This window comes from Delphinus delphis, chromosome 4, assembly GCF_949987515.2.
Source record: "Delphinus delphis chromosome 4, mDelDel1.2, whole genome shotgun sequence".
Lineage (NCBI taxonomy): Eukaryota > Metazoa > Chordata > Mammalia > Artiodactyla > Delphinidae > Delphinus > Delphinus delphis.
The window spans coordinates 62,069,029-62,084,747 of NC_082686.1; the positions used below are offsets into that span (position 1 = coordinate 62,069,029).

Genomic DNA, 15,719 nt, shown 5'->3' on the forward strand with positions numbered 1-15,719 from the left:
CTGATATTCACAGTTCTTCTAAATGTCTTAACCCTCCTATCTTCTATAGCTACATCAGCTCCTTGGCCCATTTCACACTTTCTCCATATTGCACTTGTATGTAGGTAGTACCGTGATAGTTTAGCTCGACATCATAGTGAAGTACAGTGAAAAGTGGACTGGCTTAGGGGAAACCCAAGACCTCCTGAATTCAAGCCCTAAATGCCAATATCCATCTTTGTAGCTCTGAGCACACTACAGATGGAACCCCTGGCCCAGAAAGGTGAAGTAAAATGAAGAGAATAGATTTCAGGACTTTTAAAGTGCTTTTCAGTACTAACTTTCTCTAAAAACCAGGGGGTAGAAAAGCAGCCTCTCCTTCCTTCTTTGCCTGGTCCCTACCCCCACTCTTCTTTCTCAACTACTGTGGTGTTTCTATTGCCTCAAAATGTCAGCAGTGCATTTTTCAAAGTATCAAGGACTCAACAGAACATGAAAGCTTTGTATTCTTTCCATTTCTTTCCCTCTTGAGAGGAAATCTGTTCCTCCGTAATTATTACACTGTAAGTTACTAAGTTAGGAAACTTTCCTTGGACTCTTCAGCATCCTTATTTGCCCAGTACACAGCTTCTTCTCAGTACCTCCTAACACACACCGAAGGTATATCACACCTGAATTTTTTCTTACATAGTTACAGAAGTCATACTCTTACCTTTGTACACCTGTTTCAATGCAAATCATCCTATCACAGAAAAACAATAGTCTCTTTATAAGTGTGTTGGAGTTCCTTGCTAATGTCAAACATCGTATGCACGTGTCTGTAAATGCCCTCCCTGTTCTGGACACTTACTAGAGGAGTTCTCTGCCTCGTTTAGTGATCCACCTATGTATGAGAAAAAGCAGATGAGGAATATCTATAGCCTCAAGCTCAGGCCTTTTTCTGGCAGACTCCCCAGTAATAGTTAACTTTGAGACTATCATAGGAGGCTCAATTGAATAGAGGTCTAATATGACATCTTATATTTAGGGATGCCTGGCATCTGCATGTTTCCTGCAGCTCCCATGGGAGCCATTAATCTGTTCCTCCTCAGGGCTGCTGCTGCTTTGCTCTGAGACCTCAGGGATTTCAGCTGTTTCTCATTAGCAGCCGGCAACATTCACTCCATCCCATAACTTTCTGGTCTCCCTCCAGTCTGTCTGTGGAGCAAAACACAGTCTCTTTATTGGCTCTCGAGTTCTTGCTGGCCCTGACTGATGCACACGGACCCCTTGTACTCTAACTTACAAATGTATTGCTAATCATCCCTGAGAGACAGAAAATAAGAAAAACAGAAACTATGGTGAGTTCTTTCTCTCAGTCTGCACGTATTTATAGAGCTTCTACTCTATTCCAGGCACGGGGAATTCAAAAGTAAGTGAGAATAGTGCCTTCCTCCAAGAGGCTCCCAGTCTAATGGACAAAACTCACATATACTCAACAGAAACTGAGAGAAAGATGAAAGCAGAATGGGGAATGCATAGTAGAATGGACAGTTCCTGTTATATTTAAAGTTAAAAATATTCCCAAATTGTACAAAGTTTTCACAGTCTTCATCTCATGACTATTGATTATTCATATAATTTACTTATTAATTCAACAATTATTTCTGAATATCTACTACATGTCAGCTTCATTCTAGGTACCGGAGATACAATAATGAAGAAAACCAACTAATTTCCTAGTTTATATTGTAGTGGAGGAAACCAATAATAAATAAATCAACATATAGTTTCAAATCATGATAACTGCTATGAGGAAAAAGTGGATAAAAACTAATGTTGGTGAAGACCTCCCTGAGAAGGTGACGTTGCAGTGGAGGTCTGAATGGCGTAAGGTAGAGAGAACTAGGCGACAGTATAAGGGAAGAATTTTCTTGGTATCAGGAGGGACAATAATAAAATTTCTGAGGTGAGAATGATGTTGACAGTTTGAGGATCATGAAGAAATCCTGAATGGATAGAGGTGAGCCCTCAATTGGCCATGATGGGAGTATTAAACCATGGAAACTGGCAAACACTACAAATTAGGGTTTCCCTGGTCATATTCAGGAAAAATTCTGTCTGGGCATTGCCACAGACCCAGAGAAAAAACCTACTTCTCAGACCTCTGGAACCATCTCTGTGCCAGAGAAAATCTCCAACAGAGACAGAGAGTCACAGAGCCTCAGCCCTGTAACCTTAATGCCAGGAAACTTCGAAAGCAATTTGGATCCAGGGTAAAAGTTCAGAGGCATTTTGATACAGGTTTTTAAATGGCCTATATTCTTTCGGAAGAAGCCATGGAACACATATCCCTTTTTATCATTGCAGAACCCCAGTTTGCCTTCTCTACTTATTGTCCTACGAGGTTACATCAGATACACCAGATGTAAATGCTAAGTACAAGAGACACTGACCCATACAAGAGAGGGGACACAAAGAAGCTGAAGAAAGGATGAAATATTATTTCGTAGTTTAAAAATACTGAGAAGGGTTTCTATAGAGAATGAGTATCAGGTAATGTGAGATTAAAAACCAATCACCAGGGTGAGACTCGGGTGCAATAGTAGAAGCATACACACACACACACAAACACACGTACACACACACAAACACACGTACACACACAGCGCATTAAGAAAGTCCTACTTTATAAATCTTCATAAATCAGCTAGATGATCTCCCTACCCCCAACCCAGATTCCTAGACTGTGCAATTGTTACACAAGAGATTAAAACAATTATATGTGATACTCAATTAAACATGTATACTTCCAGTGAGTGACAGATTTACCTTCTTTTTCCCCCTTTTTTATTAGAGGCAGCCCAGAGATAAAACCTTCAAGTTATGAGTACTTATACCCTGCTGAGAAAAGTGAAAGAGTGCTACACTCAGAAGGACTTATCAAGCCCTGAAATTGTGAAGTCAACACTTAAGACTTTTTTTTATTATTATTTTCCCCAACACTAGCAGTTTCCCAGCTTGTTCCCAGAGGGAGATAAACAAACAGTATGTACCTGCATTTTAATGGGAATAAACAGGACTGGCTCATTCACTTTTTTTACTACACTGGCTTCAGATTTCTAAACCAGAGGGTTACAGTGAAAAGTGCATGTGTCATGGACAGTGGAAACCTACAAGGTAGGTAATATTTTCTCTTATTATGGATGGAGTTTTGGTATAAATGGGATCATAACATTTTGTAAACAGAACTTAACAGCTTAGAATACTCTTTCAGATGGCACTAGGAAATGGGGAAGGCACTAGATGCCTTCTGAGGCTCCTGTTAAATGAGATGCTTTCTCCTATACTTTCAGTGGAACACAAGAATCAAGAACCACTGGCTTTCCTGGAGCAGTGTTCATCCTAGCTTCAATATGGGCTATCTGGCAACACTGCTTAAGGTTGGAGCAGGAATAGCTGAGTTTGTTAGGAAGCCTCAAATTTATTTTTCTAAGATGTATGGATTTATCTGGGCTCCATGGACACCTAAAACATACATTCTCAAACTTTAGACTGCATAAGAATCAGCTGTAGGACTTCTTAAAATGCAAATTCCTACATTCCATGCAAAGTGACTGTTCTGATGGGTTAGGGATGAGAATCAGGATTCTGTGTTTTCTTTATTTATTTATGTTCTAAATGCCTAATTAAATCTTTTTAAAAATGTATTCATTTTTTAATACAACTGGTTCTTATTAGTTATCTATTTCATACATATCAGTGTATATATACATATCTAAACCAATCTTCCCAATTCATCGCCCACCATCACCCCCCACCCCCTGCTTTCCCACCTTGGTGTCCATACATTTGTTCTCTACATCTGTGTCTCTGTTTCTACCTTGCAAACTGGTTCATCTGTATGATTTTCTAGATTCCACATATATGCATTAATATACAATATTTGTTTTTCTCTTTCTGACTTACTTCACTCTGTATGACAGTCTCTAGGTCCATCCACATCTCTACAAATGACCCTATTTCGTTCCTTTTTATAGCTGAGTAATATTCCATTGTAAATATGTACTACATCTTCTTTAGCCATTTGTCCATTGAAGGGCATTACGGCTGCTTCCATGACCTGGATATTGTAAATAGTGCTGCCATGAACATTGGGGTGCATGTGTCTTTTTGAATTATGGTTTTCTCTGGGTATATGCCCAGTAGTGGGACTGCTGGGTCACATGGTAGTTCTAGTTTTAGTTTTTTAAGGAACCTCCATACTGTTCTCCATAGTGGCTGTATCAATTTACATTCCCACCAACCATGCAAGAGAGTCCCCTTTTCTCCATACCCTCTCCACCGTTTGTTGTTTGTGGATTTTCTGATGATGCCCATTCTAACGGGTGTGAGGTGATACCTCATTGTAGTTTTGATTTGCATTTCTCTAATAATTAGTGATGTTGAGCATCTTTTCGTGTGCCTCTTGGCCATCTGTATGTCTTCTTTGGAGAAATGCCTATTTAGGTCTTCTGCCCATTTTTTGATTGGATTGTTTGCTTTTTGATATTGAGCTGCATGAGCTGTTTACATATTTTGGAGATTCATCCTTTGTCCATTGATTCATTTGCAAATACTTTTTCCCATTATGAGGGCCGTCTTTTCATCTTGTTTATAGTTTCCTTTGCTGTGAAAAAGCTTTTAAGTTTCATTAGGTCCCATTTGTTTATTTTTGGTTTTATTTCCATTACTCTAGGAGGTTGGTCAAAAAGGACCTTGTGGGCTTCCCTGGTGGTGCAGTGGTTGAGGGTCCGCCTGCCAATGCAGGGGACACGGGTTCGTGCCCTGGTCCAGGATGATCCCACATGCCGCAGAGCGGCTGGGCCCGTGAGCCATGGCCACTGAGCCTGTGGCATCCGGAGCCTGTGCTCCGCAACGGGGGAGGCCACAACAGTGAGAGGCCCGCGTACCGCAAAAAAAGAAAAAAAAAAAAGGATCTTGCTGTGATTTATGTCCAACAGTGTTCTTCCTATGTTTTCCTCCAAGAGTTTTACAGTGTCTGGTCTTACATTTAGGTCTTTAATACATTTTGAGTTTATTTTTGTGTATGGTGTTAGGGAGTATTCTAATTTCATTCTTTTACATGTAGTTTTCCAGTTTTCCCAGCACCACTTATTGAAGAGACTGCCTTTTCTCCACTGTATATTCTTGCCTCCTTTGTCATAGACTAGTTGACCATAGGTGTGTGGGTTTATCTCTGGGTTTTCTATCCTGTTCTATTGATCTATATTTCTCTCTTTGTGCCAGTACCATAGTATCTTGATTACTGTAGCTTTGTGGTATAGTCTGAAGTCAGGGAGTCTGATTCCTCCAGTTCCGTTTTTTCCACTCAAGAGTGCTTTGGCTATTCAGGGTCTTTTGGGTCTCCATACAAATTTTAAGATTTTTTTGTTCTAGTTCTGTAAAAAATGCCAGTGGTAATTTGATAGGGATTGCATTGAATCTGTAGATTGCTTTGGGTAGTATAGTCATTTTCACAATATTGATTCTTCCAATCTAAGAATATGGTATATCTCTCCATCTGTTTGTATCATTTTTAATTTCTTTCATCAGTGTCTTATAGTTTTCTGCATACAGAAAACTATAAACATTTGTCTCCCTAGGTAGGCTTATTCTTAAGTATTTTATTCTTTTTGTTGCGATGGTAGATGGGAGTGTTTCCTTAATTTCTCTTTCAGATTTTTCATCGTCAGTGTATAGGAATGTAAAGATTTCTGTGCATTAATTTTGTATCCTGCAACTTTACCAAATTCACTGATTAGCTCTAGTAGTTTTCTGGCGGTATCTTTAGGATTCTCTAAATGTAGCATCATGTCATCTGCAAACAGTGGCAAATTTACTTCTTCTTTTCCAATTTGTATTCCTTTTATTTCTTTTTCTTCTCTGATTCCTGTGGCTAGGACTTCCAAAACTATGTTGAATAACAGTGGTGAGAGAGGACATCCTTGCCTTGTTCCTGATCTTAGAAGAAATGCTTTCAGCTTTTCACCATGGAGAATGATGTTTGCTGTGGGTTTGTCGTATACGGCCTTCATTATGTTGAGGTAGGTTCCCTCTGTGCCCACTTTCTGGAGAGTTTTTATCATAAATTGGTGTTGAATTTTGTCAAAAGCTTTTTCTGCATGTATTGGGATGATCATATGGTTTTATTCTTCAATTTGTTAATATGGTGTATCACATTGATTGATTTGCGTATATTTAAGAAACTTTGCATCACTGGGATAAATCCCACTTGATCATGGTGTATGATCCTTTTAATGTGTTGTTGGATTCTGTGTGCTAGTATTTTGTTGAGGATTTTTGCATCTATATTCATCAGTGATATTGGTCTGTATTTTCTTTTTTGGTAGTATCTTTGTCTGGTTTTGGTATCAGGGTGATGGTGGCCTTGTAGAATGAGTGTAGGAGTGTTCCTTCCTCTGCAGTTTCTTGGAAGAGTTTGAAAAGGACGGGTGTCTCTAAATGTTTGATAGAATTCACCTGTGAAGGCATCTGGTCCTGAACTTTTGCTTGTTGGAAGATTTTTAATTACAGTTTGAATTTCACTGCTTGTGATTGGTCTGTTCATATTTTCTATTTCTTTCTGGCAGTCTTGGAAGGTTATACCTTCTGAGAATTTGTCCACTTCTTCCAGGTTGTCCATTTTACTGGCATAGAGTTGCTTGTAGTAGTTTCTTAGGATGCTTTGTATTTCTGCGGTGTCCGTTGTAACTTCTTTTTCATTTCTAGTTTTATTGATTTGAGTCCTCTCCCTCTTATTCTTGATAAGTCTGGCTAAAGGTTTATCAATTTTGTTTATCTCCTCAAAGTACCAGCTTTTAGTTTTATTGATCTTTGCTATTGTTTCTTTGTTTCTATCTCATTTATTTCTGATCTGATCTTTATGATTTCTTTCTTTCTACTCGCTTTGTGTTTTGTTTGTTCTTCTTTCTCTAGTTCCTTTAGGTGTAAGGTTATATTGTTTGAGATTTTTCTTGTTTCTTGAGGTTGGATTATATTGCTATAAACTTCCCTCTTAGAACTGTTTTTTTTGCATCCCAGAGGTTTTGGATCATCGTGTATTCGTTTTCATTTCTCTCTAGGTATTTTTTGCTTTCCTCTAATTTCTTCAGTGATCTCTTGGTTATTTAGTAACGTACTGTTTAGCCTCCATGTGTTTGTGTTTTTTACATTTTTTTTCTCAGTAACTGATTTCTAATCTCATAGCATTGTGGTCGGAAAAGATGCTTGATATGGTTTCAATTTTCTTAAATTTATCTAGGCTTAATTTGTGACCCAAGATGTGATCTATCCCAGAGAACGTTCCATGTGTACTTGAGAAGAAAGTGTAATCTGCTCTTTTCAGATGGAATGTCCTATAAATATCAATTAAATCTATCTGGTCTATTGTGTCATTTAAAACTTGTGTTTCCATATCAGTTTTCTGTCTGGATGATCTGTCCTTTGGTGTAACTAAGGTGTTAAACTCCCCCACTATTATTGTGTTACTATGGATTTCCTCTTTTATAGCTGTTAGCATTTGCCTGATGTATTCAGGTGCTCCTATGTTGGGTGTATATATATTTATAATTGTTATATATTCTACTTGGATTGATCTCTTGATCATTATGTAGTTTCCTTCCTTGTCTCGTGTAACATTCTTTATTTTAAAGTCTATTTTATCTGATAGGAGTATTGCTACTCCAGCTTTCTTTTGATTTCCATTTGCATGGAATACCTTTTTCCATCCCCTCACTTTCAGTCTGTATGTGTCCCTAGGTCTGAAGTGGGTCTCTTGTAGACAGTATATCTATGGCTCCTGTTTTTGTATCCATTCAGTGAGCCTGTGTCTTTTGATTGGAGCATTGAATCCATTCACATTTAAGGTAATTCTCAATATGTATGTTCCTATTACCATTTTCTTAATTGTTTTTGGTTTGTTTTTGTAGGTCCTTTTCCTCTCTTGTGTTTCCCACTTAGAGAAGTTCTGTTAGCATTTGTTGTAGAGCTGGTTTGGTGGTGCTGAATTCTCTTAGCTTTTCTTGTCTGTAAAGCTTTTGATATCTCCATAGAATCTGAATGAGATCCTTGCCGGTAGAGTAATCTTGGTTGTAGGTTCTTACTTTTCATCACTTTAAATATATCTTGCCACTCCATTCTGGCTTGGAGAGTTTCTGCTGAGAAATGAGCTGTTAACATTATGGGAGTTCCCTTGTATGTTATTTGCCATTTTTCCCTTGTTGCTTTTAATAATCTTTCTTTGTCTTTAATTTTTGTCAGTTTGACTACTACGTGCCTTGGCATGTTTTTCCTTGGGTTTATCCTGCCTGGGACTCTCTACACTTCCTGTACTTGCGTGGCTATTTCCTTTCCCACGTTATGGAAGTTTTCGACTATAATCTCTTCAAATATTTTCTCAGGTCATTTCTCTCTCTCTTCTCCTTCTGGGACCCCTATAATGCGTATGTTGGTGTGTTTAATGTTGTCCCGGAGGTCTCTTAGGCTGTCTTCCTTTCTTTTCATTCCTTTTTCTTTATTCTGTTCTGTGGCAGTGAATTCTACCATTCTGTCTGCCAGGTCACTTACCCGTTCTTCTGCCTTAGTTATTCTGCTATTGATTCCTTCTAGTGTATTTTTCATTTCAGTTATTGTATTGTTCATCTCTGTTTGTTTTTTCTTTAATTCTTCTAGGTGTTTGTTCTTTAATTCTTCTAGGTCTTTGTTAAACATTTCTTTCATCTTCTCGATGTTTGCCTCCATTCTTTTTCCGAGGTCCTGGATCATCTTCACTATTATTATTCTGAATTCTTTTTCTGGAAGGTTGCCTATCTCCACTTCATTTAGTTGTTTTCCTGGGGTTTTATCTTGTTCCTTCATCTGGTACATAGTCCTCTGCCTTTTCATTTTGTCTGTTTTTCTGTGAATGTGGTTTTCATTCCACAGGCTGCAGGACTGTAGTTCTTCTTGCTTCTGCTGTCTGCCCTCTGGTGGATGAGGCTATCTAAGAGGCTTGTGCAAGCTTCCTGATGGGAGGGACTGGTGGCGGGTAGAGCTGGGTGTTGCCCTAGCAGGCAGAGCTCAGTAAAACTTTAATCTGTTTGTCTTCTGGTGCGTGGGGCTTAGTTCCCTCCCTGTTGGTTTTTTGGTCTGATGCAACCCAGCACTGGAGCCCATGGGCTCCTTGGTGGGGCTAATGGCGGACTCTGGGAGGGCTTATGCCAAGGTGTACTTCCCAGAACTTCTGCTGCCAGTGTCCTTGTCCCCACAGTGAGCCACAGCTGTCGCCGACCTCTGCAAGAGACCATCCAACTCTAGCAGGTAGGCCTGGTTCAGCTCCTTTCCCCTGGGTCCTGATGTGCACACCACTTTGTGTGTGCCCTCCAATAGTGGAGTCTCTGTTTCCCCCAGTCCTGTCGAAGTCCTGCAGTCAAATCCCACTAGCCTTGAAAGTCTGATTCTCTGGGAATTCCTCCTCCCTTTGCCAGACCCCCAGGTTGGGAAGCCTGACGTGGGGCTCAGAACCTTCAATCCAGTGGGTGGACTTCTGTGATATAAGTGTTCTCCAGCTGGTGAATCACCCACCCAGTGGTTATGGAATTTGATTTTATTGTGATTGCACCCCACCTACCATCTCATTGTGGCTTCTCCTTTGTCTTTGGATGTGGGGTATCTTTTCTGGTGAGTTCCAGTGTCTTCCTGTCGATGATTGTTCAGCAGTTAGTTGTTATTCCAGTGTTGTTGTAAGAGGGAGTGAGTGCCTGTCCTTCTACTCTGCCATCTTGAACCAATCTCCACGAATCTGCGTTTTAATAAGCCAGCACCCTAGTAGATTCTGATGACATGTTCCAATGGGCACACACTGAGAAACAGTCTATAAACAGGTTTCAGGAAGTCTGTGAATGCCTGACTGAATGAAATAGTTACTGAATAGAATTGTTATGACCTCACATTTTTTGGAATTCCTAAATGGGTCTGCACCAGGGATTCCGCTCAACTGTTGGATCCTAACAAGCCTCACCAAGTCCCAGGGGTGAACTGGCAGCTTAGCTTGAGAAATGAAACTCATTCCTCTGTGGTCTGGTTTCTTGGTTTAGCTGCTCTGCTCTGAATTTGGCTTTCTTTGCTGTCTCACTGTCCCAAAATTCCTGCATGATATTTCTGCAGTTAGCCAATGACGTATTTCAGGGCTTATCAGGGGCATCTATGGCCACGTTTTCTAAAATATGGAAGTTTTTAGAAAGAATGGTAAATGTTAAAAATGTCCAAAGAACAGCTCTGGATTCTATTCAACCATATCCTGATTGTTTGGTTCTAGAATCAGATTTAACTCCTCCATCACTTACTTATACATTGTGTACTTGATGTGTGATATCCAGGTACTTAATGGCCACAGGCTTTAGCCTTTTAATCTGTAAAACAGAGTCAAAAATATCTGTTTAAATTTCCAAATTACCATGAGGGAAAATGAGATAACAGACATAAACTTAAAAAACAACTTTTTTTAATATTCTATTATAGCAAGGTTTTTTTTTTTTTTGTAACAAAACCATTAGCATGGCTTCTGTGACTTGATGAGTATTAGATCCATGAGAACACATGACATTATACTAAATATAATATAATAACTCATGAGCCAAACAAAGGCTTTAATAGAGCCTTTCTGATTGTTCCTATCTGTGAGAGGTGGCTTGAGAACCACCTTTTTTCTGTGATGGGAACACAGGAGTAACCACGAGTTGGAAGGAAATGGAACAAGAACAGGTATAGGAGGAAATATCAGACATCTGTTTTTTTAATTTATTTTATTGAAATATAGTTGATTTACAATGTTGTGTTAATTTCTACTGTATAGCAAAGTGATTCAGTTATGGATGTGTATGTGTATATATATATATATATATATATATATATATATATATACACACACACACATATATATTCTTTTTCATATTCTTTTCCATTATGGTTTATCACACAATATTGAATATAGTTCCCTGTTCTATACAGTAGTACCTTGTTGTTTATCCATTCTAAGTATAATAGTTTGCATCTGCTAACCCCAAACTCCCAATCCATCCCTCCCCCAGCCCACTCCCCCTTGGCAACCACAAGTCTCTTCTCTATGATCAGACATCTATTCTAAACCCTAGCATTCAATCTGCTTCATTTTAATCATCTGCCTCTCTGCCCAACCATCCTCATCACCTTTTTGAATTCCAGTGCTCCCTAAATTTTTCCAGCTTCTTCAGTAACCTTTCCGTCATTTCCTCCTCTCCACCTGAGTCTTTTTCTTTTCCAGTTTCACTCTCATTCCCTTTATTTCTCAATATGCTAGGGGAATGAAGTTAGAATGAGTTGGAAAATATGAATGCATGGGAAAATATTGTCAATAAGTGACCCCTGGAAAGATGGGAAATTAACAAAGAGAAGTAAGTACATGAGTCAGCAAATGTGGGTAAATAGAGTTTCTGCCCACCCCCCATGTCTGCTACAACTTTGGTAATGGTTAGTACTATGTCATTCTCCTCTGGTTCATAAGGAGTTTTCTTATGAAGCAATTAAGATACTGGAATAGATGATCACTAAGAACCTTTTCAGCTCTGAAAGGCTGGATGATGAACAAAGCTGTCCAAGCTAGAGACTAATTGCCAGTCTAATTTCTTTTACCTGGTAAATGAAATAGGCTTATACTAGTACCAGAGGTGTTTCCACTACCAGTTAATTAGATAACTGTTGTAGTGATATACCAAGCACTGCGCTGTGACAGAAGCACCCTATGGTAGATAATTAGTTTCTTGTGCAATTAGAAATGAGGATGAAGGTGATGTTAAATTTTTTTATTTTTATGCTTTAGTGTTTTTAAAGCACTTTCATACACATGAACTCACTAAGTCCTCATTAAAACCATGAGCTACAGGCACTATTTTCACATTTTACAAAATAAGAGTTCTGAGCTTGCAATCATTTGATTTGTTCTAGGTTGACTGGGAACTATAAGGCAATCTCCTATCTCCCATGAAAGGTGAAGTGATCCTTGATGGTCTCAGTTTTTCCTCTGTTGTTCGGGTAACTGGAGGCTTTGAACTCAATCTCTTGCTCAAAGTTTCCATCTATGGAGTTATTTGTCACATGAGCCATAAAGATTGGAATCATTAATTGCCTTGGAAAAGCAGGGTATCATTTGTTTTGTAATGTGATGATTTTTAAGATTTAAATGAAATTCTTCTTATCTGAAAGACTTGATGAACCTTGTAAAAAGATTTTATATTTACAAAAAGAATGCTTATTACAAGGTAGATTCTGTGCTAGATAACGGTGATTCCCTTTTGCAACAACATACTTCATTTGGGGATTGGAACTAGCTCGAATTCATATTAAAAACAGAAGCTGGAGAAGACTTGAAAGCCTGGCCACCAGAATGTAGGAAAATATACCGAAATCTTTCCACTCTTCAGCCCACACCATCCAGCCATTATGGTGAAAGGAAGAATACAAAACCGTGAAAGCAAAACATTAAAACCATGGCTAAAACAACAAGATAATAACTGTAATACTCTAGGCATGAATTACATGTCATACTATCACCAGCTACATAGTCTTCTCTTTGCTGACCCCAGTTCATCCCACACCCACTCTTTTAGTGGTGCACAGCATTTCCTTTAATAGCTAAGCCACACTGAGTTTTCAGACAGAAAGCTGAAAAGCTTTTATAGCTGCATTCAGGTTGCAACTGGAACTGGCCCTTCCTATAGCTTACCAGTTAAAGCAAGCCCCCTCCTACTAGAAAGATGTCAGCATAAAGAAACACATCACACTAGGAAGAAGTGGTGGAAGTGAGAGAGATAAGGGATGAGAAGTGATGACAGCTTAGCCCTTAGGAAATGGATACAACATCTCACTGCCTAAATCAGGGTATATCAAGCTGAAGATGGCCAAATGCACATGGTCACCATGTGAAACCAAGAGAGAAGTGCAGAAAGCAGTCTAGGAACAATGCTGACAGTTGAAGAGACACGCAGAGGAAAGCTATTTTCTTTTTCAACGTCTGTGGTTCTCAAGCACCACACTCTTAAGGAATCAAACTGCTGTGCTGATGTGGGGCATTCTTAAGTGACCTCTCCCAGCCATCCCTCCACCTTGCCTTATGCTCAACGAATCATTGTTTAAGGTTCAGATTTGGTGCAATACAAAAAGGGACTTATAAAGAATATTAGAGACAATCAATGTTCTTGGCATTAAAGTAGATTTGGGGGAATATACACTTCTCTGCTGGTCTTTGGCTCTGTTACTCTGTTAAGTTAATTAAACAAGGAAGCCATTAGACTGAGATGGCTCTAATGCCAAGGCGTTCGAGTTTGGTTTGGTAACAAATCAAAATCTAAGCCTATAAATATCAAGGTTAGGAGACTGAAACCTAAGGACAACCAATCACAAGCAGCACTAGGTTTCAAGGTACAGCCAATCAATAATCTCCTTACTTTACTTCTGCCTTTTCTCTATATAAGTTTTTCTCCAGCTCCATTAGACGGAGTGCTTCTGACCACGTCTGGTTTAGCGCTGCCCAATGCAAATCAATTTTTGCTCAAATAAATTCTTAAAATTTTAAAATGCCTCAGTTATATGTTAAGTACTCTACAAGCCATTCCTCACTCTTCCTCTTCTCTTCTGAGTGACTGTGGAATGACTGGTACAGGCCGTGTTGCCCAGGCTCCCCTATCAGCTGAGTTCATCCATTCAGTGAGAAGCACTGGCAGAAAATGAGAGGATAGGGGCATGGGAGAGGTCAGGTTGTCTCTCACCCTTTGTCTCTGCCTTGGTCCCCATCTTTGGCTGTAACTACCTCTCCTCCAGAGATCAATCCCTTGGCCCTGGTAACCCTAATCCTTCCCACTGTCTCTGTAGTTGATGCTAATCTCTGGGTTACCTCAATGTCCTCTGATTGGCTTCTCACAATTCTGTCACCTGTGTAACAAATTTTTTGGATTTAATTTCCTTTATTCAAATGATTTGAGGGATTTATGTTTCCCTGGTTGTGCCTTCACTGATTCAACCATCTTTTTTTCAGACTTTCTCATATTAAAATCTATGTTAATATTTCTAATGAAATCATTTGGTCATATTAGTATTAATTAATTTAACACAAATATAGTTAAATTAAATAGCCAATATATACAATCTAACTATAACTCTAAACACTTTTGCTACTAGTAGGTACTCGAGGAGAAAAGTTCCACCCATAGTTACGGTGGTGTTAGGTTCCATCTTATCATAGCAACTAGAATAACTTCTGGCTCTAGTAAGTCCTCTGTAAATATTTGATTATGACCTTGTCTTATCCATCTCCTTATCCACAGAACCTAATTTAGTGTCCAACTATCCGTAAGTATTTGTTGACATGAATTGACAATAATTCTACTAAACCCATTAATTTCACGCAAATTTACCAGTGGGCAGATGGAAATATTTGAGTACTGTCTCAAGTAGATCATAATTAGTAAGAGCATTGGTTTTATTTCTCCCCAATATACTACCTAAGCCATCCTGTTCATTTTCAGGGATTTTTATTTCCGATATTGTTGCCAGGATAAAATTTCAACTTTCTATGAAAATTATATTGGGTCACAAAGAGAATTTAGGAACAAAAAAATAGAAGGAACCTTTCCTTTTTAGAATCTGACTTATGTAGTCAAAATACAAAGCCAGTGCCTGCCTCGGGTAAAATTTTAAAGGGGTTGAAGTGTATCTTTCTTCCTCTCCCTTCTTTCGTTCCTTCTTCCCAGCAGTCTTCTCCTTTAGTCACTTCTCTCCAGGTGCTCCCTCATTCAAGATCTCACCTTCTCGGGCTCCCACACCCATTCTGGCTATATCCTTGCTAACTTTGATTACCTCCCAAAAGCCTTCCATTGCCTAGGTTTTTCATTGTCATTGTCTCTCATTCTGTTACTCTCTTAACTTGGGGGTCCAGCTGTCGGCACCTCCTAAGAGGTCCTTGAAATTAAAGGGAGACTAGAGGCCATTCAAAATTTCTCTGTTCCAAATAACAAGTGCTTTTAAGCAGCAGTTTTCTGACAGATCTCTCTCTCTCTCGCTCTCTCTCTCTCTCCCTCTCATACATACAACATACACACACACATACACACACACACACACAATCTGGGTTCCATCACCCACCCCTGATGCTACCCTTGTCTCTGTTTGCCTTTGCCATCCTGGAAAGATCAGGATGGCTTTGGACCGCATGAATGCAGACTCTAGGCATGGAATTTATAACTTTGTCCTTGTCACTCCTCCTTCCAAATGTTTCACCTCCAATATTCACATAGAGCCAGCTGCTTCAAGTTGCAGACAACATCATTTTTTTAAATTACAGTGCCAGGCAATCATGGTTTACAAACTAGTATGAAGTATACATACTCACCTTACTCAGCTAGATCGGATAAGCTACAACTCTCCAGACTCAGCGTATTAAGTTAAAGATTGCTTAAAGCTCTGTGCCAACTCTTCAAAGCCTTCTCTATTTCACTTTCTAGACAGGGCAGCAGATTTTCTAACCAAATCATTTGGATTGTTCTCTTCTCAGTACAATCTTAAGTCCTCTATTCCAATATTAAACCAACTATTTCAGATTATTCTTAATAGTAAGAACCTCTGGTTCTTCAGAGCACTCGGAAACTGAGAGCCAGGGGAACCATACATTCATGCCAGATGGGCATATGGGCATCTCCTGAGCATTAGTACAA

The 15,719-nt window shown here is 39.1% G+C and overlaps 1 protein-coding gene across 1 annotated transcript in view; it reads right to left on the reverse strand.

The window, feature by feature from the left end:
• Nucleotides 1-15,719, reverse strand: part of LSAMP (limbic system associated membrane protein) — a 643,487-nt gene that overhangs the window by 382,035 nt on the left and 245,733 nt on the right. The gene's annotated exons all lie outside the window — the stretch shown is intronic.